This window comes from Macaca mulatta, chromosome 14, assembly GCF_049350105.2.
Source record: "Macaca mulatta isolate MMU2019108-1 chromosome 14, T2T-MMU8v2.0, whole genome shotgun sequence".
NCBI classification, from domain to species: Eukaryota; Metazoa; Chordata; class Mammalia; order Primates; family Cercopithecidae; genus Macaca; species Macaca mulatta.
In genome coordinates, this window is record NC_133419.1 from 133,598,124 (window position 1) to 133,619,691 (window position 21,568).

The 21,568-nt window shown below is 45.2% G+C and overlaps 1 protein-coding gene and 1 long non-coding RNA gene across 6 annotated transcripts in view; one reads left to right on the plus strand and one right to left on the minus strand.

The window, feature by feature from the left end:
- The window catches only part of OPCML (opioid binding protein/cell adhesion molecule like), a 1,159,533-nt gene that overhangs the window by 960,312 nt on the left and 177,653 nt on the right, over nt 1–21,568 (minus strand). The gene's annotated exons all lie outside the window — the stretch shown is intronic.
- The window catches only part of LOC144334501 (uncharacterized), a 63,206-nt gene that overhangs the window by 26,798 nt on the left and 14,840 nt on the right, over nt 1–21,568 (plus strand). For 2 of the 4 annotated variants that reach the window (XR_013404439.1, XR_013404440.1), the window contains exon 4: nt 13,312–19,711. This is a non-coding gene — a long non-coding RNA (uncharacterized LOC144334501). Of the gene's footprint in view, nt 1–13,311; nt 19,712–21,568 lie in introns of those variants that run through there. The other 2 variants (XR_013404442.1, XR_013404441.1) reach the window with 2 other exon arrangements.

Below are 21,568 nucleotides of genomic sequence, written 5' to 3' on the forward strand. Positions count from 1 at the left end.
TTATGAAGCCCCTGCCATGAGCTGTATGTAAAGATCAGGAAGACATGGCCTTGACATTTAAGGAATTTGCAGTCTGCTGGGAGAGGACCCTCACCACAGCTGAGACACAGGGGAGCAGAAGGATTCAGCGTGCGGGCCTGGGTGTGATCTAAGCTGTGTGCCATAGGGGTGCGGGGGCTTCGTCATGGGACCTGACTTCCCTGACTCCCTTTCTAGCACCTAAAATAGCATTAATTGTATCTACTTCATACTGGCTGTATGTGGAGCCTTTAAGCAGTGCATGAGCATGGCAACCACTCAGTAACTCTGAGCTCTTATTTTTATGAGAGGATAACAGAAGAAGGTCAAGACCGAGGGCACTCCCTGAGCCACACTTGGCTAAATATTTCACAGTTCCCTCTTGAGTATGGATTGGAAATGAAGACCATTCTCTCTGTACATTGTGCTATAAATATATGATCTATACATTTATAGACTAGCAACGCACAGTTTTGAGGGAGATGTTTAACTTTTTAAGTGCTAGTTGCTTAGGTAGCATTGTGCTCATTCTCACTTCTTAATTTAATTCCTCGGGTATTGTTGTGGGAAGTACCTGAACCAGGCAGATCCATTTAAAAAACTGTAAATGGTATTGAGAAGTTTAGGTGAGCAGAAATCATCACCGGCTGGACTCAGCCAGGTCTATCCTGCATGGTGATACCCTGTACTTCAAGTGGAGAGTGGGATCCGAGAAACATCAGGAATCCCTTCTTCTTCAGGGATATTGACCCATATCTCCATAATTTTTATAAAATCCATTTAAGACACCAGAGCAACCATGAACACAGTGCCTTTCCTTCCTATAGACTTTGTTCAGTCTGTGGCCACATTCCCCATGGAGGATTTTCTTTCTGAAGATGAGGTGTGAGACAGGAAGAACACAGCTGTGCTTTTAGATCCCAGACGGAAATAGTGGGACATGCTAAGCCATCAGAAAAAAAATATTTTGACTTATGTACAGAGCATATTTTCTTTAGAAGCTATCAGGGAGAAAGGGCAATTTTTCTACATGAAATGCCATTTCTTCAATAGACCCTGGCCTCCTTTTAAAAATCAACTTTTCATTGAAACATTAGTGGACTGGACACACGTCAACGGTCTGTTCTGCTCAGTGTTGGAACAGATGTGAAGCAGTGAATACCATCGCGGGCTGCAGAGGAGCCCACAGAGTCTTCCTGTCCTTTTAATTCCACGACGGTCTGGATAGAAAAGCCAACCTGCTGTTTTGATGGCTTAATTTCTTTTTCTCAGTCACTGCAGCAATGATGCTTCTAAAAGGGACAGCCCCCTTTTCTATGGAACCAACTGCATTGGAATTCTACTAAATGGCACTAAATGTCTTCAAAATCAAAAGGAGAATATAATTTAAGTGCCACTTGGATCTTCCCACAGTTTCTCTGTACCCACACGCTAGAACACTGCCTCGTGACAGGTCTATAGTTTAGGGTAACACACAGTGGGGAAAAAATGATCGTTTTTCAACCATGTATTTCAAGAAATTGACAATTTTAATAGCACACTCTTAATGGAGAATCATCTAGACTTTCTTCCCCGCTTGAGGTTGAAAACATCAGTAGGATGTGAGAAAGCAAGGTATTTGCAAAGAAATTAGCATCTGTCTTCCTCACAGAAATGGAGATCCCAAGGTGAAGGCAGAATAATAGCATGGGAGTGTCACCCCCACCAAAATATGAGCTGAGTTTAGAGATCCCAAATGGGGATGGGAAGAAAATCACACATTTCTCTCCGAAGTATTGTTTTTACACAATACTTTTTACACAAATAGCACATACTCTATATATAGTGTGTGGCCAAGAGTACCATTGTTTTACCTTAAGGAGAAGCAAGCAAATGAATGTAGATTAGATGAAAATTGCAAAACAAAAACATTTCTTTAATGACAGTTGAATGAACACTTCCTCTGTACCAGGCATACACATTTGATGACAGTAAGCTTATTCTCTTTGGGAACTCACAACTCAGTGAAAATTTCCAATATATGATCAATGCACACAGCACTATCTGGAAACTGTGGCATAGAGAGTTGGGCAGCAGGCCAATGCGGAAAGGTGGAAGGGCTGTGAATGCACATGAGGAAGGAGGGGGTTTTAATGAAACTTCCTATGTCTCTATCTCCATCAAATTAAAATGGGTGTATATCTCTCAGGTCAATAGAAGGAATAACTTCCTGATAATGAAAGCTGTTTAAAGATGGACTGAGTTACAAAGCAGGACCACAAAATTGGCTTTCCTGTGATTTGCCATGGTTATTTTAGGAACAGCAAATGGCCTTTCAAAATCTTGTCAATATCTAGCTTTTGTGGTCTGGGGCTAAGTGTCATTAGGAGTGGATTGAGAAAAGTGTCTTCTATATTCTCCATCTCTCTCCTTTCTCACCTCCCATTCCCTTATCAAGTCACTACAATTGAGCTTTCAACTCCATCCATTCCAACACAACCGCAGTTATCAAGGTCATCAATGACTCAATCTTACCAAATTGCCAAAAGTCATTTCATCTTCCCATTGTATTTCTCTCTTCTCAGTAACAAGAAAAAAACCCCAAAACATACGTGCCTCTCCATGCTTCCGGGACACCAAACTCTGTGCATTTACTTGCTTATTAATTGTTAGGTCGCGGCTACTTCTGGGTCACCTAGCCTATCCTTTTCTTTCTGACCTCTAAAAGAAGGGCTACCCCGGGATTCTAGCCTAGGTCTTCAAGTCTCCTGTTTGCACACTCTGTCCTGGGAGGATCTCAAGAAATCCCATGGTTTTAAATGCCATTTGTATCCTGGTTATTTCCAAACCTATATCCTTAGCCCAGTCCATTTTCCTGAACACAAAATTCATTCAAATGCACACTTGAATCCAACAGGCTTCTCACACTTCACACACACACACACACACACACACAAACACACATGAGTGGAATTTCATGCCATGCCATACCCCCTTACACACACAGCTTTCAACCTTTAGATGCTTCAGTCTTAGCAAACGACACCACCATCCAACCAGCTGATTGGACCTAAAGCTAGCAAGCATCTTGACTTTTTCTGTTTTTCCCTCTTATCTTAAATTCAATCCAAAGACCATCTCAACTCTTCATTTCCTGCTATTTTCATTGCTGTCACCACAGGTTTTGCAACTGTTTCTCAACTGGGTTATTGCAATAGCCTTCTAACTTACTTTCCTATGTATGCTCCTTCTCCCCTGTAATCAATTCTTCAACTATCACCCAGGGGAATCTCAACACTTAAATCCAGACCATTTCACTCTAATGGCTAAAACCTTCAGGACTTACTATTACACTTAGAATAAACTTCAGGCTTCTTACCATGCCTACAATCCTTGGCTAATCTGGTTTATACCAATTTAAGGACCCCATTTCCTGAAGCTTTCCCGTTGTCACCATGTTTCCACCTAACTGGCCTTATTTCTCACCCCCCAAAGCAGGCAGTACTTGCTGCCATCCTTGCCTTTTGTACCTGATCTCCTGTTGGTCGGGAATGCTCTTTCCTGGATTATGAAGTAGCTGTTTTCTTCTCACACTAGCCCTCAGTGAGCCTTTTCTGAATGCCTGTGCTAAAGTACCTCCAACGCACCATCAGCAACTTTTCCTATCACTCCCCTATTTCATAGAAGACATCTACGTATGTATTTTGCATGATTATTACATCTTTCACTTCAGTATAAAGGGAGACTCAGTAAGGATGTAAATAGGGAATCTTTTTGAGGATAAGGACTTATCTCTTTTATTGCTATATCCTTGTACTTACTACAGTGTGTGGTATAGTAGATGCTTAAAAACTGTTGAATGAATAAATGAACGAATGAACAAATGAATGAATGAGGTTTCTCTGAACACAAGAGGAATGAGAGCTAGAGTAGTAAAAGTCACTGTTTTCATTTCTATTTCTAAAAGTAACATTTTTCAAGGGCTGAGACAACTTAACACTGAAGCACTAGACTTGGAATCAGCGGGTATAGGTTTAAATCAAATTTCGTGACCTTGGGACAACTGCAAACTCTTTGCGCTTCTGTTTCCTCATCTGTTAAATGAGACTAACAATTCTTACCATTACCATGGAGATAATGATACATTAAATTAGACAATAATTGCAAAGACTCTAACATACAATAGGTGCCCAATAAATGTCGCAGTCATAGGCTGTATGTCTAAATATCTATTTCCATATTAAAATTTTTTCAAAGGTTAAAGATTTCATTCTCTTCCTTAGAATCTGTCTCAGAATCACACCTATCCAAAGCATCCTTCCTTTGCACTGTCAGCCCCTATTCTGTTGTTGTTGTTGTTGTTTGAGATAGAGTCTCGCCCTATTGCCCAGCTTGGAGTGCAGTGGTGTGATCTTGGCTCACTGCAGCCTCCGCCTCCTGGGTTCGAGCAATTCTCTGGCCTCAGCCTCCTGAGTAGCTGGGACTACAGGCACGTGCCACCACACCTGGCTAATTTTTATATTTTTAGTAGAGATGGGGTTTCACTGTGTTGGCCAGGCTTGTCTCAAACTCCTGACCTCAGGTGATCCACCTGCCTTGGCCTCCTAATGTGCTTGGATTACAGGCATGAGCCACCGTGCCCGGCCTGTAAGCCCCTCTTTTGGCCAGTCGTCTTTAGGGATGAAGGGGAGCATCTGGCTTGACTGCATATTTTAAGTGCTTGGTCTCCATGTCGATGGGGGCCACAGAAACAGATGATGGGGAAGGAATCAGTCTGCGCAAAGCCTCTGGTCCCTTCTCTCTAAGGAAATCAGTGAGCTCACTGTCATCTGCTCTGCCACCACTGTCTAACTGGTAAGATTCTCACTTGGCAGGCAGGAGCCTGCTCTCTGCTTCCAGCCACTCTGCCACCATGCTAGATTCTTCCTAGATTGACTTTATCCCAGAGCATCATGGGGATGTAAGCTTTTGGACCATGTAGATAAAACAAAATCAGAGGCTTTATGCCTGCTGTTCCATCAACTTTCCAGGAAGGAGCTCAGCTATATGAAGTTTACCTTTCCAGTGGGCACAGTGACTTAGATGACATCAAAAAAAGAAAAAATACATATCCCTTTTATCGCATTTCTGTCCATTTATTTTAGGCTGTGGAAGCAGATTGTCTTTCTCTTTTCCCACATTTTTTTGCCTCTAGGACTGCTATTCTATCAAAGTAAGGTGTGAGCAAATCCTCTCTTTACTAAAGCCTAAAACCCATTTTTAAGTCTATCTCTGCTATGCTTTTCTAGTGTTCCAGATTTAAGTCTGCAGAATCAAAGGGCATGTATAAAAAACATAAGTAGCTATTTATGTCCTATTTTGTGCTAATGCCATTCACTAACCGGATAATGGTGGTGGTGGTGATGACGTAATGATGCTGGTGGTGATGGTGATGGCGGGGGTGATGATGATGCTGGTGGTTGTGGTGATTGGGTGGTGATAATTGTGATGGTGATGCTGATGCTGGTGGTAATGGCAGTGGGGGTGGTGATGTGGTGGTGATGGTGATGGCGGTAGTGGTGCTGGTAATAGTGGGAGTGGTGATGGTGATGGTAGTATGTTGGTGGTGATGATGATATTGCTAGTGGTAGTGATGGTGGTGATGGTAATGCTGATGGTGATGGTGGTGATGATATTGATGATGCTGGTGGTGGTGGTGATGTTGATGGTGATGATGCTGGTGGTGGTGGTGGTGGTAGTCACAGTGATGGTGGTAATGATAGTGATGGTGGTGACAGTGATGGTCATGGTGATGGTAGTGGTGTTAGTGGTGGTGGTAGTGATGATGGTGGTGATGGCGCTGGTGGTGGTGGTGATGGTGGTAATAATGGTGATAGTGATGGCGATAGTGGTGGTGATAGTGATGGTAGCAGTGGTGGTGATGATGGCGGCAGTAGTGGTGGTGATAGTGATGATGGTAGTGGTAGTGGTGGTGATGACGATGGTGGAGGTAGCAGTGGAGATAGTGATGATGGTGCTGGTGGTGGTGGTGATAGTGATGATGGTGGTGATGATGGTGGCTGTAGTGGTGGTGATAGTGGTGATAGTGATGATGGTGGTGGTGGTGCTGGTGCTAATGGTAGTGATAGTGGTGGTGATGACAATGGTGGTGGTAGCGGTGGTGATAGTGATGATGGTGCTGGTGGTGGTGATGCTGATGGTGGTGGTAGTGGTGGGGATAGTGATGATGGTGGTGATGGTGGTGATGATGGTGGCTGTAGTGGTGGTGATAGTGATGATGGTGGTGGTGGTGGTGGTGTTAATGGTAGTGATAGTGGTGGTGATGACAATGGTGGTAGCGGTGGTGATAGTGATGATGGTGCTGGTGGTAGTGATGCTGATGGTGGCAGTGGTGGTGATAGTGATGATGGTAGTGGTAGTGGTGGTGATGACGATGGCGGTGGTAGTGGTGGTGGTGATAGTGATGATGATAGTGGTAGTGGTGGTGATGATGGTGGTGGTAGCAGTGGTGATAGTGATGATGGTGGTGGTGGTGGTGATAGTGATGATGGTTCTGCTGGTGGTGATGATGATGGTGCTGGTGGTGGTGATAGTGATGATGGTAGTGATAGTGGTGGCGGTAGTGGTGGTGGTGGTGATAGTGATGATGGTAGTGGTAGTGGTGGTGATGATGATGGTGGAGGTAGCAGTGGTGATAGTGATGATGGTGCTGGTGGTGGTGATGCTGATGGTGGCGGTAGTGGTGGTGATAGTGATGATGGTGCTGGTGGTGGTGCTGGTGCTGATGGTAGTGGTAGTGGTGGTGATGACGATGGTGGAGGCAGCAGTGGTGATAGTGATGATGGTAGTGGTAGTGGTGGTGATGACAATGGTGGTGGTAGCGGTGGTGATTGTGATGATGGTGCTGGTGGTGGTGATGCTGATGGTGGTGGTAGTGGTGGTGATAGTGATGATGGTGGTAGTGGTGGTGGTGATGCTGATGGTGGTGGTAGTGGTGGTGATAGTGATGATGGTGGTGGTGGTGATGCTGATGGTAGTGGTGGTGATAGTAATGATGGTGGTGGTGGTGGTGATGATGATGGTGGTGGTAGTGGTGGTGATGATGATTAAAGGAAGAAGAAAAATAACAATCAATGCATACTGAATGCTTACTATAAAATGTTATCTTTACCACAACCCTATAAAGGAGATATTATCCCCATTACACAGATTCAATACAGAGGCAGAGAGAAGCTCTGTAACTTGCTTAACAGGTGGTGAGATTTCAATCCAAGTGGTCTAACTCCAGAATTTTATTAATCAACAGATTATTTTAACTTTGGTACCTCTACTTTCCCATTTAGTAACTTCGAGTAACAACAGCTGTCATCTCTCGTTTGCAGTATTTTCTGTGTACTCAGTATTCTGAGTGTTATGAGAGAAAGACGCTTAGTAAGTAGTGAAAAGTTATTTGATTTCAACATATTCTTTTAAATCCAGGATCAGAGGTTGCAAAGTAACACAGCATGCATATTTACAGAAGGAAAGGTATTCCGTTCAAGAAACTGGCTTTTCAAATGCCTTAGCAATAAAAATGACATTATATGCCTACAGAATGTGAAATTGTAGAAAGATAAGTTCTCCTCAAATAAGTTGTAAAAAAGTAGATAAACTTTTAGGCATCTGTAAAGAAAACTGAAAACAATCCCAAGTGAGGTTAGAGAGGACAAGGATGGAATAAAAAGAAAATGACTAGCTGCTAGGTGCACAAATGTCTTACTAATCTCTTGATTCTATTTACCTACAAGAAAAAGGTCATAAGGTTTACCCTGCCTAACAAAGGTAATATGTGTTTAATACAAGGTTGAGGGCTTTCAGTTAACTGACTAAGAGGAGAGTTCTACAAATTTGAAGTCGATGCCAAAGACTTTTCAAATTAAGTCTAATAGCAGCTGCCCACATGGAATAGATTTGGAAGCCTCAGTCCATTTTCTAATTGACCAAACGAAATGAGGTCTCTGTTGCAGCTCATCCTTCTAACACTTCCTGTTTCTCAGTTCCAAGGTAACTGTTAATGGAATTAACCAATTTTCACAACATGTCCTGAGGCATAATACAAGTCTATAAGGCAAAAAGCTGAGAGCACTGAGTTAAGAATCAGAGATCCAGGATTGTTCATTTAAGTCATCCATGAACTAAATCTGTGACCGCAAATGAGAGTTACAGAAAAAGAGATTTGGAAAAAAAAATTCTATGCCATTTAGAGCAAAACTAGCACTTAACAGATACAGGGCTGTGATTTTGGGGAAGTATTTAGCATAAGAACTTCTACTATGTAGGTGGCACAGCTAGGCCCTGAAGGTGGGTCCTCCTAACCCTCAGCCCAGTGCCCTTCCTACTGCCCTGCATGATTTCCATCATCACTTCAGCTCTAGGAGTCCAAGAAATAATTCCAGTGGTTCAATCTGCCATCCTAAAACCAGCATGGTAGCTGATATACGGGTCTTAAGTGGGTACCTCTCAGTCATTTAAAATAGATTTCAGTCAAATCCAGAATAGGTCCCTAAAGGTTATAGAAATATGCAGTTGTAGCGAGCGAGGTCTACAGTTCACAGGGTCTCTGTCTGTGCAGATGGGACCATATTCCTAACGGCCATGCTAATCAGTTCCTTTTTCTGGTACCATTAGAAGGACCGAGGGATTTAAATAGAGTGGGCATTCAGAATAACTTTGTACCTTTCCAGCAAGTAGAGAAAAATCTCTAAAGGCTTCAAGACATTGGTGAGAGGAGGGGTTGAATTGTAGAACCAGGCACAAAATAAGTAATTAAGAATGACAGAAAATAATTTATTCTAGAATCTCTCTTCCCACTGCTATCTTAAAAGTGTTTTATAGCATGATTCTTTAGGCAGCTCTCTCTATCTCTCTCACCACCACTAAATTTACATTATTAAAAATATAATCAGAGGACTTTAAAGTGCCAGGTTGGAACACAGAACTAACATCCGATTATAGGTGAAGGGTGTTTTCTATTTTATGGTTATGTTCCGCAGTTTATGCTCTGAGCTGCCGAGTTTCTGAATCTAACAAATAGTTTTGTTGCAACAATTTTCTATTGCACATTTAAATGGAAGAAATGAACTGGAGTTCCTTCTCAGTATTGCCTCTCCTCAATCGGGGTTAGACCTGCCTCTCTAGTTCTCTGACCGTGTGAGAAAGTAGGAGCCAGAGGGTTGTCAGGTGCCTTGTCACCATGTGGACAGAGGATCCCATCAGCTCTTGCTCTCCCTCTATTGCTTTTCCCTTGTTTAACCCTGTACTATCATTAATTGTCAAACTAGCACTTTTAGACTTGAGGAAACCCATCTGGCAATCACCTATAAATTAGCCTTCAGCCCCTCTAAATAGCTTTAATTAAAGTCACGGCTGGCATGGAACCTGTCCAGGTTTTGTTTGTGGTTACAAATTCACAGTGTCACAGGTGTGGCAGGAACAGGACATATATTAATTCTGGAACCTCAGGGTCTCATCCAGGTCAGGTTCAGATTTTTTAAAAATGCGTGTCCATGCAAACCACTCACTGGACAGGCTTAGCTGACAGTTTATCTCCAAGGACTTTTCTGCAGAAGGAATCAAGACAAACTTTCTTGTCATCTTAGGAGCTGGCCCTTTCAAAACTAGACAACTAGCTAATCCCACTCAAGACCAAGGGCACCCTATGTCCATACAGAGATGTACTGAGAAAGTAGGTTATATACTTGAATTGTCATTCAACAGCTTGCCGTAGGACACAGATAGAAACTCATGGCCACTTTTTGCAGGGCTCCTAGAACCAGCTCAGACTGGAGACCCTAAAAAATAACTGTTATGTGTTCTACACTACCCCAGGCAAGGTCATCGTCAGGAAACAACCATCTGAGGTGGATCCCTTAAGAGAGTATAGCCTAATAAGAGGCATGGACATACACTTTGACCAGGGTTCAAACCTGATTCTCCTTCTTAGTAGCTGCCCAACTCTGGGAAAGACACTTAACTTTATGTAGTGAATAACCCATGTCTCCCTAGGGTGGTGCTGAGAATTAACAGAAGTAATATGTGGAAAGCACATGGCACCGTGTTTGACATAAACATCTGGATGATAAGCTACAGCTCTGTAAAAAGGGCACGTGATGGGAAAGCGTTTATCTGCAGCAGCTCTTGGCCACAGCTCACAAGTGGGCTCGAAGACACTGTTGAATTTGCTACCAAATCTTCAGAGTACCATCTTATCACTCCTTTTTAATCTAATCTTCCCAAATCTCATCCTTTAATTCTTTGACAAGAAAATCAAGACTATCCAATGAGGGCCCATAGTGCTTCAAAAAATAATAAAAACGTATCCACACCCTCAATTACCTGCTACAATGATTCTGGGGAAGAACTTTCCTCCTTTTCAAAGGTTAAAGATTCAGCTCTGAAGTCCACACTCTCCTGTCTTCTCTAGGATTGATCTTCTCATCAAATCCAGTGAGTGCTTAGCATCCTCTTCGTACTCACTCCTTTCCTGCCAGACTATAAGCACATTCAAATCCCTTCAAAACCACCGTCGTAACTACACTAAGAGCCTTGCCTTTGTGTTCTCTCCACTCTCCATTGTCCCCTGCCAACCTCCTGGGGAAGTCATCCACACCCATGACTTCCCTTCCTCAGGCTGACCCCCACTGCACACCACAGACACTCCAGTGTGAGGGCCCCGTCAGTCTTTCCCTAACCTTTCTGATCTCAGCTAACAGCAATGTCATCTTCATAGTGAGCCCATGTGGAAACATTCTGCTTTCCCCTCTTCATTTTCCAATGGGTGAATCGAATGAGCGAACAATGAACGAAGTGATGAAAATGTTTATCATTTCATCTATCTCTGTACTCCACAACATGCTCTATTTTCCAGATCTCTTTATTACACTGTCTTGTTATCGCCTGTCCTGTTGGTTTTGTTTCCTGTAGTGAACTGTAAGTTCCAGGAGGGCAGGGATTCTTTATTTTATTCACAGCACTTATGGTGGGCTCTGACTAGATACTTGATAACATAAAACTAACATCTCAGCAACCAAAGTATGCCATGATCTTCACTTCAACTATTGCCATGACATAGGGCTTCATCATCACATCTGTGCTATTGGACAAGCCAATTATTTATTCATCATTATTTAGATGATTCATTTATTCAACAAACATCTATTGAGACCCCTTTTGTGCTGGGCCTTTTTCAAGGTACTGGAAAAAAACAGAGAAACTCGCTGTTTTCATGTGCTAATAGTGTAGTTGACAGAGGTACAAGGATGCAAGTGAACTCCCTGTTCTCATGTGGCTCATAGTGTAATAGAGAGAGGTACAAATTGGGCAATGCTGGGGCTCTGAGGATGAGACAGTGGAGTAAGCACACACAGGCTGATGGGCAGTGCTGTTTCCAAAAGATGCTCTGGAAAGCCCTGCCTGACTCGTTGGCATCTGAGCAGAGTCCTGAATGGGGGGAAGGCGTGTTCTTTCTAGAAACCTGACCAGTGGAGGGAACAACAAGGACAACAGTGCTGAAGCAGTGTCTGATGGGTTTACAGAGACCAGTGTGGCTGGGCTGCAGGGTATGCGTATGTGTGTAGGTGGGGGGATCGGGGTGATAGGAGATGAGGGATGATTTGGGGGAGGGAGCCTACTGATTGTGGCAAAAACTTTTGAGTTTATTCTGAATTATAGGGGAAGCCATCAGAGGAATTTGAAAAGGGACCTTAACTTATGGTCCCCAGACACAGCTCTGATCACATTCCTTCTTTTTTTTTTTTTTTTTTATTTTATTTTTATTTTTTTTTTTTTTGAGACGGAGTCTCGCTGTGTTGCCCAGGCTGGCGTGCAGTGGCCGGATCTCAGCTCACTGCAAGCTCCGCCTCCCGGGTTTACGCCGTTCTCCTGCCTCAGCCTCCCGAGTAGCTGGGACTACAGGCGCCCGCCACCTCGCCCGGCTAGTTTTTTTTGTATTTTTTAGTAGAGACGGGGTTTCACCGTGTTAGCCGGGATCGTCTCTCGATCTCCTGGCCTCGTGATCCGCCCGTCTCGGCCTCCCAAAGTGCTGGGATTACAGGCTTGAGCCACCGCGCCCGGCCCACATTCCTTCTATATTAAAATTTTTTATTTGCTCGCTATTCCCTATAAAATAAATTCCAAATGCCTTTGCTTGACATTTAAATTCCTCTGTGATCCAGGCTTTCGGGTTTTTCACCCCCACTTCCTCATCTTCTTCGTTTATTCTCCAGCCATACTCATCAATGTCTATGTCTGTGGCCGCTGAGCTGATGCAAAACATTCCCTCTGTCAGGGATACCTTTCCATTCTTTTTGGTAATTGTTCACATTCATTAGGATGCCATATCCTAATGATGTCTTCTTGGAAGTGAAAAAGCCCTGCAGCATGTTACTGATGACTATCTATGATTAGTGCTGACATCAGCGAGCGTTTATTTAGCATCTACTATGTGTCAGGCACTCCGCAGAGCAATTTTTATTAAATACTTGAAAAAGTTCTTCGAGGCAGAGTTATTGAAGTCCCCACCTTTATTTTACAGATGAGAAAAGAGTATCCGATACATTAAATAAGTTCCCAAGATTGCACTGCTGTTTACCAAAGTAGCAAAAAATATGAGCTCTTGTCCCTCAGCTGCCCGTGGGTTTCTATACATTTGTATTGTGGGTGGTTGTTTATGAATGTCTCCCCATTTAACTGTAAGCTCATTCATGGGATGGACCATATTTAACTTATCTTGCTATCCTCAGTATTTAGCATATTAGTTGCTTAATTATTTGCCAATATAAATGAAAATTTGAGAATGATAACCAGCGGAAGATCTAAGAGGATTTATCCATTAAAAGGCTTTTTATTTGCTCATTTTTATCCATTCATTCATTTCCGTATCTGTTCCACAAAATTATGTGAACCCAGTGTGTAAAGGTGTGTACCTGGCACTACTGAAATGTGAAGATAAACCCAATGAACATGGATCCCAAGATGTTTACAATCCCACTAGAAAAAGAGAAACAGGAACTAAAGTCTATTGAACATTCGCAATGTGCCAGGCACCGTGCTAGGAACTTAACATCAATTTTCTTGTATAACTGCCCATCGGGATGGGTTATCCACACCAGGAAACTGAATCTCCAGGAAGGGAAATGTATTTTTTGAAAGCACATAATTAGAAGTTAGCAGAGCAGAGATTCTATTTTATCTATGGCCAACTCCATAACCTCTTTTCTTCCTACTACATCACACAAGGACCTAATAATTTTAATTATTCCTACATAATTCTGGCAGAGGAACCATGAAGTTCTCGCGCGAGATTCCACGCCATTCCTTCACCTGCAAAGGATGCAAATGCAAGGCCCACGAGGCCCACAGGGGAAGGAAGGAAGCTGGACTCCTCTGGACTGAAGCCACAGCAAGCTCAGACAGCTTTGGAGTCAAGAGACAGAGAGGCTCCGCTTCTGGGAGCACAGGATTTTGACAGGAATTGTGGATGATACACAGGTAGGATGCTATCAATAAAGGCTGATAGAGATGAAGGAAGGAAGCCGCGAAGGAGGGGAGAAAGGGGAGAAGGCAAGAAGGGAGGAGGGAAGAAGGGGAGACAGGCAACTTATGTTGTTTAATTCTGATTCATAAAACCTGTCTAACCTGTGTGTCTCTGTCTCGTTATCCATTGTGTTTACCTTCCCCACGGCCACGGGGGGAATATTTAAGAACACAGATGTTGGAGTCAGACTCGCCCGGGTTCAAATATCAGCTCCAGCTCTTAGGCAGTTTGGCTAAGTAACTAAACACCTCTCCACTCACGTTTCCTCCTCTTAGAAGTGGAGACAATAGTCACACACGATAGATACTCTGAGGGCTACAGTGAAGGGCAAATTGTTCTCCGCAGTATCTGTGACACGGCAAGTGCTCAAATGCCTGTGGCCTGACAGTCCTACCCGCCAGGCTGCAGGGCTGCCCACGGTCTTGCAGTTCGTGCTCTGGTTGGGTGACTCCCTTCCACACGGCTGCCCTGGGTCCCCAGCCCCAAAGGGACACTTCCTATGACCCCCCACTTGTTGCAAAGGCCGGGGCCTTCGGCCTCCCACCGTTTGACCACCGAGCTGGCGGTGTCCGTGAAATTTCCCAGGCATATGGTCTCACCTCAGCCTGAAAGTGCGGGGAGTTTCCTGAGCCAGATGCTGCCTGAGTGACGGTTATTCAGCAGACCAGCCCTTTGGGGCGAAGCCCAGCATGGAGGGGGTTTCCGGGAGCGCAATGCTCGCTGGCTGCCTGGAACCAAGGGTGATGCCCCGCCTTCCACACAGAGCAGGAAGAAGAGGAAGGCTGGGGCCAGCCCAGGGTCGGGGGAGGTTACTCCCTCCAGGTTCCGGCGGTATCCATCAGCACACCACCAATGCGGTCTTGCAGACAAAATGCACCTGTGCTGTGGGAGGGAGCCAGCGGTTCGCCCGCCGCCCATTAGTGCACCCGTGTCCTGGAGCGCAGACAGTTCTGGGGCGACTGTAGCTATTCCTGGGCACAGACATCTCCCGCCCCCATAAGCGCCTAGAGAGCCACACCGCGCCCCTATCGCCCCTGCAAGCCCGCAGCCCCTCCCAAGGCCTGGCATAGTCGCTCACAGGTGGACTTTGTTCATCCTGCCTGCTCCACAGTTGCCGAAATGAGTTCTGCACTAATGAGCTCAGTATGCGGGACAGCAGCGCCGGCCCTCACTCTCCACGAAAAGCATGGAGCTCTGTGAAATGACCCGACAAACCATTGCAGGGCAGAGGCTTGTAGAGGGACAGAGCAACCACCATACCTCTATCCGAGGAACTGGCAAAGGCACGCGGCACCTGCAAGCTGGAGAACATGGTGTCCTTCCCCGTGTGCTCCACTGAGCAGTGGAGGAGGTTGGGGCTGCGGGCATTGTCCCTGGAGCTGCGCCCTGAGCTCAGCGTCTAATTACCGCTAAGTGAATTTTCCTTCCACCGGTCACAGGTGCTTCCCTTCTAGGTAGAGCCCAGGTGGTGTGACTTGGGATTCTGAAAAGGAGATTCGCGGAAAGAAGGGGTGGGTGGTGTGAAGAATGAACAAGAAACATGCTGGACTCAGGAAGCCGACTGGCCGCCGTGAAATGGAGACTCGGGCGCACAGGCCGCGGGGCTGCAAGGCGCAACCTGCAGGCTGGCTGGGCTCTGGAAAGGCCCTGCTCCTCCTGGGCGGTGTCTCCTCCCTTCCCGCCTCCCCTCGGAGGCTGCCTCCCCTCGGACAGGACCAGGAGACCATCCACCACCCAGGGAGCAATGCAGCTGTGCTTAGGCCTCCGGGGGAGTGAACTGTTTCCTTGATGTCCTACAAACAGGATTATTCACTCGGAAAAACAGAAGCTTGTCAAGCTGCCACAATCACAAGGGAAGATTCCATCTCCCTCTGATGGAGATAAATGGAACGGGAGACGTGGGGCTGAAGAGCGGGGGCTGGCTGAAGGGAATGAGGTGAGAAACATCTTGGGTGGAAATGGTATTAGTCACAAATGTTAACCTTGCCTTAGGCTGGGAATCCAGAATTGAGAAATAAACTCCACCAAGATGGAAGGATAAGAGGAGATCCGTTCCAAACTCCCACAGGCCCCGCGGTGGGAAATCAACACTGTCCCACGTCCTAATCCCATCACCTACCTTCTGCCCGCCCGGAGTTGCCCACAGTCAAAGTCATTTCTCCTTTTAACAAGGACAGAGGGTGGTGATGTGCAATAGCTCTGTGCCCTGAAGCTCCTCCGAAGGGGATGCAGAGAAACCAGCGTGCTCTCTTGTTTTCACATGCGACTACATTTCCACAGGGCAACTTAGTTACTTAGGTAAGATTCCCAGGACACTGTGTGGGGCCAGCCAAGTACCACAAAATGGGCAATACCCTGCCCCATGGAAGGACCATTCAAGGGAGGGATTGGGCTGTCAAGTGGCTGGTGGGGAAATCTGCACGTTATGATTTCTCCAGGACTGAGGGAGGACAGCAAACACCCCGGGGCTACTGGAAACCCCATCATGTCACTGAGCACAGGGTTCCATTTTGCTACTAATGGATGAAACCAGATAGTGCTTCCTAGGCGTGCTGTAGGAAGCTTCCTGGGCAGAACAGAATATGATCATGGAAACAAGTCTTCACCAAGGCAGCACAGAGGGCCGAGGTTTGGGGTGCACGAGATGGCATCGTGGTGCGTTCTCTTTCAGTAGTTCCAGACGTGACCAAGCCTACCTTGTTTAGGATAAATTCTCCTTATGTGAGAAAATGGGATACCCCCCAGCAAAAAAACACATGAATTATGGGCTGGTCTCCTCTCTGCTTCTTTAATACTACTTAAAAGCAGTGCCTTTGGCTATTACTATAATAGAGATGTCCATTAGAGCCATTTTCTCCTTTCAAGATGCTGTCGGGATGGGGAGGTGCAGAGGCACAGTCTTTCCTATGCAGGTGTGTTCTCGCACCTGCATGGAAAGCAACACCTCAAGCAGGTGAACTGAGAAAGGAGGTATGGCAGGGCCAAAGTGCAGGAAGAAACGGAATCCCCCTCCCACCCTGCGTGACCATGACCCCCAAAGGTCAGCAGGCTCTAGGAAGCTGTGTCCTGAGCTGAGCAAAAGAGGAGGCTCTATTTCTCTGTAGGGAGAGAAGACTTTCAGGTCACTTGTCTCTGTTGGTTTAACATGGTACCCAAGAACCTACTCAGGCTGACCTCAAACGTATACTCCAATCTCACCTCCACCCCACTTTCTGCTGGCCACACGAAGCTGGAAGCTCGCAGTGACTTAGCCCCTGATACTGCACAGCGCATCTGTTTTTATGCACAGGTGCCTCTGCTAAGAGGTCCTCCCCCGCCTACTCCTCCCCATTTCTCAGACTAGTCAGTGTTTATCATCCGGTAAGTCCCAGTTCCAACATTCCCTTTTCTAAAATGTTGTTATTGATTTCCCTCAGTTACTCAGTGGCTACCTCTGTTTGTAAACAGTAGTCCTTTGTAAAAAGCAAGTATGACTATCAAATTCTAGTTCAGTCACTTAAAGTTATATTCCTACATGCATGCACTTGTGCATGTACAAACCACCTGTACTACCAGCTATCACAGAATGAACCTTTACTAAATTCTTGCTGATGAAGTAGATGGTAATATTTTCTTTTCCCAGATAAAAGAGCCCACATGAAACTGTGCTAATACACATTAACAAAGCAGTAGTAGAGGTGGGAGCCCTGCTCTGATCTCTTTGACTTCAAATATTTTCTATTGTTCTAATTAGACTGTGAGCCCTTAAAAGACAGAAATTAATAGTTCAGGTCAGTGGAAAGCAAAGAGACTCTGGACTTAGATCTGGCTGCAAATTTCAGTTCTTACAGTGATTGCATGATTATGGAGAAATTACTTAGCCTCAGACTGGGCCTCAGTTTTCCCATCTGTAAAAATGTAAAACAAGAAAAACTACTCATTTCACAATATTATTTTAAGCATCAAATGGAAGTTTGTATGTCATGTACTGAAAAATAAACAGAATGTGAACTCCAGTCCTTGTTTTTATCTTTATTCTCCCAATTCTTAGAATAATGCCTGGCACTTAGTGAGAACTCTGAATTTTTTCAAAATGAATACATTCTTTTAAAAAGAGGGCTTGACCCCCTGACAGATGAACACAGGTGGCAGAGAGCTTGTGGGGGTTATGTGGTGAGGGGCCTGGTGAACCTTGTAGGTAGAACTAATAAAATTGAGACTAAGTTGCTGTGATTCCAACTCTTTAGTCACAACTTTTTCAAATATTTGATTTTGGTAGATTTTCACATGATCTGACTTTGTCCTTTTCATCAACATGACTCTCCCCACTGCTGCCTCTCTCTCTCTGTCTCTTTCTCACACACACACACACACACACACACACACTTATATAACCATTCTGCCCCTGGGAACCACTGCTGTGCAATGCTGACCACATCCAGACGTGCAGTCAGCAGAGTTACACAGGCCTGCATAGTCTCTTAGAGACCACGTTGAGTCACACCAGGTAGCTGCTAGAAGTGCTTCAGAATGAAAGGAACAGTTCCTTGTCTTCATTTGGAATGCTATTACAGCATACCATAGGCTTGGTGACAGAACAACAAACTTGCATTTCTCACAATTCTGGAGGCTGGAAGTCCAAGATCAAGGCACTGGCACATGTGGTGTCTGATGAAGGACTGTTTCTGGTTTGCAGATAGTCATTTTCTCATTATTGTCCTCACATGGCTGAAAAACCACCATTCTCACGTATCTCCTTATATAAGGTGCTAATCCCACCCGTGAGAGCCCCACTCTCATGATCTAATTACCTCCCAAAGGTCCCACCTCCAAATACCATCCTACTGAAGGTTAGGATTTCAACATGGGAATAGGGAGGGACAGACATGCAGTCCATACCTCAGATATGGTAGGGTAAATAAATAGAGATTGATTTCCTCCCCTAGAAGAACATGAAGTCTGGGGACATAAAGGCGTTAGTGTTGAGATATTCAAGGATGCCACCTGCTGTCTAAAGTCTGCTTTCCAGCTCCCACCCTCAGTGTGAAGGCGTTCGTGTTCATGCTATAGTCACCTCTTGGTCATAAGATGGCTGCTGACAAAAAGAGAAAAGTGTAATCCTAGCAATAACTGAGTTTTTCACGGGTTATGAAAAAGCTCTCTTGGAATTCAACGGATGTTGTGGGCTACTGGCAATGCCTTCCACACCCCAAGTTTTCTCTTCCTTTCATTTTACCTTTTAGTTAGAAAGGGCTGTTCCCTAAAGCACACAGCCTAATGGCCAGAGAAATACGTTACCACCTCCTTCCTCTTTTCCTTCTCAACAAATGTTTCGCCACACAAATTATTGGCAGGAGTGGGGGAAAAGTGTAAATCAGGTCACGAATACAAATCCTGCTGCGAGAGTCTGATGATCCCGTGAGCTCCGCCTGCCAGGTTTATTGAAGGCATGGGAGGTGAGTGGGTCACCGACGTGAGGCTGCATGACTTAGTGCCTTCAGCTGCGAGTGTCAGCAATTCTTTTCAGGGGATCAGGAAAAAGAAGGGAAGTATGGCCCGAGCTAAAGCTGAACTCTTCACCCCTTCCCTACGGGGAAGAACAGAGCTCAATGTGTCTGGGAACATGATAAAAAGTGTCAAAACAAAGGCTGGAATTATACTGAGCTGAGGCTTGAAGTCGGGAAGGAAGACAGCAGTTTTCTTCCTCTTCCCTGGATCTCCAAAACCATCCCTGCATGATGGGGAGAAGAAGACAGAAGCCAAAGGGGTGGAAGGATGCAGAAATGTCACACCGAGGAATTAATCTCGGAAAAAAAAAAATACCCAGGTCTCTACTTCTTAGCATTAGCATCAACACATTTTGCTCTCTTGTTTGTGGTATTTAGCTTCCAAAGCAATTTAATATTGAGATTACTTAGTCCTCAGAGCATTCACATGTAAGAGCTACCTATTTAGGAAATGAGTGTAAAACTATGATTCTGTCCAAGATACCATCCAGCCACACTTTGATGCCTAACACTCAGGAGGCACCAATGGAAGGCACAGAGGAGCAGGGAGGTGGACACCCAGTGGGACAACCTGAGCTTTCCCCTTTCACTCACCCCTCATGTCTTCTCCCCACCCAATCATCGAATGCTCCTTCCTTCCTTCCTTCCTTCCTTCCTTCCTTCCTTCCTTCCTTCCTTCCTTCCTTCCTTCCTTCCTCCCTCCCTCCCTCCCTCCCTCCCTCTCTCTCTCTCTCTCTCTCTCTCTCTTTCTTTCTTAGATGGAGTCTCGCTCTGTCGCCAGGCTGGAGCACAGTGGTGCAGTGTCTCAGCTCACTGCAACCTCTGACTCCCTGGTTCAAGTGATTCTCCCGCCTCAGCCCCCTGAGTAGCTGGGATTACAGGCACGCACCACCACACCCAGCTAACTTTTGTATTTTTAGTCGAGACGGAGCTTCACCATGTTGCACAGGATGGTCTCGATCTCCTGACCTCATGATCCACCCACCTCAGCCTCCCAAAGCGCTGGGATTACAAGTGTGAGCCACCGCGCCCGGCTGCAATGCAGGGGTCAGGCTCTTCAGGTCGCTGAAGATACGGCTGAATGTTACTCTTCCCCCTGCTCCAACCCCATCTCCTACAACCATCCTCAGTTCATCAAGGGAGACTGAGGGAAGAAATGGTTCTTCAATGACTCCACTGTGTAAATGGAAAGAAAAACTGGTCCCCAGAATCGGATCTGCGTGTACTTTTGGCTCTTTGAAGATGGCACCACTTTCAACAGCTAGTGTAAAGACAGACCATTAAAACTTGACATCTTTACTCATTCAGTTTACCTTTGCCGAAAGCCATAGATGCACAATCAGGGCTTTTCAAGTAAAGTAGTGCTTTGGAGGAGGGTGGCACAGTTAAGAGTGGTTCCAATTTAGCATCTAATAATAGCTCAATTAAGTCACAAACGCCATCTGTTTCTACTTGAGGAGTTTTACAGAAGTCAAAGACTAGTTATTTTCTTTTCCTTTTCTTTTAGCTTGTACGTTCTGGCCCTTCCTCCACCACCCTCACAAACACCCACAGATAACTTGCTTCACGGGGAGCAACCTCTGATCCCATTTAGCACCCCATTAGCCACTTCTCCAGTAGCAGCCCAGCATCTGAACACAAAGCGGAATGTTGGGTGCAATGTGGGTCGGTTTCCTGACTCAGCATGAGACTTGGCAGTGCCTGCAAACTGGTCTCCCTGGGCAGCTACAAAGATGGGAAATTACATTCCTTGTTTCTCATCTCCTCCCAAAGGCTAGGTAAAAATCGATGCAAAGAACTTAGGCAGTCCTTGGAGGAATATGCCCTGCCAGGGCTGGTTATTATAATTTCTGTGGTGTTACTGCAGGTAGCGAAGCAATGTGAAAAATCCTCACACTTTCCCTCCCTTTGGTTCTTGTTAGTCCAATGTGAAAGCGAAAGGGAGGGGGAGAGGGAAAGGTAGAAGGAGGAAGAGAGGGAGGAAGAGGGGAAGAATATAGAGAAGGAAAAGATGAGGGAGGGGGGAAAGGAGAAGAGGAGGGAAGAGAAGGGAGAGGGAGAGGAAGGAAGGCAGATGAAGAGAAGGAGGGGAGGGAGAGGGCGAGGAAGTATTTGTTTGTTAGATAAGGGTGTTGGGGGACCACAGCAGAGGAGAAGATGAGGGTGAGGAATTAAGGCCAACCATTAAGGTCACAGTGTACCTAGCATGATAATGGTGTAAAAGGATCTGTCTCTGGGCTACTTTGGTCCAAGGTCAGTGTGTCCGTATCTCCCCAAGCCTACAAGAGAATAAAAAAAGAACAGGTCCTTGGAGAGTTTACCAACCATCTTAAAGAGTCTGAGGCAGACTATGAAGGGAAAACACATTTACTCTACTTATGAGAGCACCACAGAGCTTCTTGCTGGACTTTTTGTCTTTTTTATCTACATGTTCCCATAAATACTTCTATCAAAACTAGTTATTTTATTCCCCTCATTTTAAAAAACCCAGAACTATCTGATATTCACTGAG